Raw genomic sequence first — 2,803 nt, forward strand, 5'->3', positions numbered from 1 at the left:
GGGGAACACACACTTGATTTGATATTACTACATCTTATGTTGGTAAAAATAATAATAATAATAATATCGAGCAATTATAGCGTTGTGGATGACACCTTTTCAGTAAAAACTCAACACATAAACTCACAAAGAAAGGATATGCTAACATTATATTGAAACATCTGTTTAGATTTGGCCAAACTACTAACCACAGAGTTACGAGATCAGACAAATATCAATCTGTAAATATCTTTTATATTTTAAATGAGGAAAATAAACATGCGTTATGGATGTGACGAATAAAGTAAGGGATAGCTCACCCAAAAAAAATGAAGATTTGCTCACCCTCAAGAGGTTCTGTTGAACACACACACATACACACACGCACACGCACACACACACATATACACACACACACATATACACACACACACACACACACACACACACACACACATATATATATATATATATATATATATATATATATATATATATATATATATATATATATATATATATATATATATATATATATATATATATTGAAGAAAGCTGAAAACCAGTATATTGCCGTCAATAGCAGAAAAAAAAAATACTTTGGAAGTCAATGGTTACAGGTTTCCAACACTCTTCAAAACATCTTCTTTTGTGTTCAACAGAATAAAGAAACTCATAAAGGTTTGTAATCACTTGAAGGAGAGTAAATAGTGAGTAAATTTTCATTTTTGGGTGAACTGTTCCTTTAAGGCCTCTTAATGTACATTGGACTTAATGTTATAACTGTATGCCTGTCATTTTTCTTTAGTTTTGATTATTCTTCACTGTATGCTGTTTTTTTTGGCTCAGTTTATGCTCATATGGTAAAGTGAGTAAATACTTTACCCCTTTTCATATCTATTTATGTTTTATGGACATTATATGTAAACTATATAACGTTTTTTATTTACCCGGGTAATAGTTTGTATATGCTTTTTATGGATATGAGATATTAGTTTAAGATATGGATTTAAGATATGAAGATTGTAAATTTCACATTGCTCTCTACATTCAGAAAAAAACATGTTTAGGGGTACAACAAGGGGCCGTGCTCTGAAAAGAGTGTGTGTTTTAAGCTTATATCACTCCATTTGATGTTTTAATATCTTCGCAGCATTATTTTTCAGTTGCACTTTTTTATTACTGAAAATAAAATGTGTCTCTAATGCCCCCTTGTGGGAAAAAATAGACATGATTGCAGTTTATGGTTTGGCTTAAGGCCATAATCATAAAGTTTATGGTTAAAGCACGGGATTGAGATCACAACCTTGGAAATAAAAATAAATAAATTGGATTTTGGATAATTTGCCTAATATTAATCCAATGCGAATAGGGCTTACTTGAAGAAATGAGAACAGAGGAATGAATAGTTCATTTCTTCATAATTTGTATTGTTGGGCTTACTTTTCAAACGTAAAAAACAGTATTCATTCATTCATTCATTCATTTTCATCCGCTTTTCCGAGGGGGCAGCAGTCTTAGGAGAGAACCCCAGACAGATCCAGCTCCTCCAGGGGGATACCGAGGCGTTCCCAGGCCAGCCAAAAGACATAGTCCCTCCAGCATGTCCTGGGTCTTTCCTGAGGCCTCCTCCCCATGAGACATGCCTGGAACACCTCCCTAGGTAGGCGTCCAGGAGTCATCCGAATCAGATGCCCAAACCACCTCTGCTGACTTCTCTGGATGTGGAGGAGCAGCAGCACTACTCAGAGCCCCTCCCAAGTGACAGATCTCCTCACCCTACCTATAAGAGTGCGCACTGCCACCCTGAGAAGGAAACTCATTTCCGCCGCTTGTATCCGAAATCTTCTCCTTTCGGTCATGACCCAAAGCTCATGACTATAAAATATGTATTATACAAAAGTTATGCGACTAGTGAAATGTATAACATAACAGTTTTCCTCTGTAACATTAGAAGCTCTAGTCTGTTTGCGCTTTCTTTTCCCAACTTCTCCATAGTAGCTACTTTACTAATAGATCCAATTAACGTAATTTCATTAAACCTATAGTTATTTGTCAAAAGAGATGCTTGGCCTATTTGAAAACAGACTAAACCTGGCAAATGATCCACGGTAAAATGGCGAGAACAGTTCTGAGAACAGTTGGTCATTTGATTCATATAATACATTACATTATACAGTCAATCATTAAAAAAAATAAGCATATCTCCTACTCTTTTCTCTTTCCACTTTCAGCATTTCAGCGAAACGTGAATATAATTTTTGCATCTTTTAAATAATTCTGTACTTATTTGCATGGTAAAGTCTATGGCATACAGCTGCAGATACTCAAATAATGTACATAATAATAATAATAATAATATTATTCACTATAATCTTCGATGTTCAGCTGCTTTGACACAGTCTACATTGTAAATGCGCTATAGAAATAAAGATAAAGATGAATTGGGTTTTCAGCGTTCAGCAGTTGCTCCTCACATCGCTTGCATTTAAACAGCCTTCCAGCTTGTTTTATGTTTGAATTACTCAAACAACGTTCAGTCAAGTTATTTAACTAAATATATTTAAAACATTTACTTTATCAATGCTGTAAAATGAATCTCATGACACTGAAGTCACGTAAACCTTTCACTGGAAGTTTATCAGTGGCTAAAACACTTCTGCTTGTCCAATGAAAAAGTGCAAGGAACAAGTTTATACATCAAAATAATGTTAGGCTAATCAAAAGTTGCCAAAAACTTCAGTTTCACTTTATTTCTTATGAAAAAAAAAATGTTTTCAAGCACACAGAATGAATTAAATCTATTTAAAAGGACTCTCATCAA

This window comes from Danio aesculapii, chromosome 15 (assembly GCF_903798145.1).
Source record: "Danio aesculapii chromosome 15, fDanAes4.1, whole genome shotgun sequence".
NCBI lineage: Eukaryota > Metazoa > Chordata > Actinopteri > Cypriniformes > Danionidae > Danio > Danio aesculapii.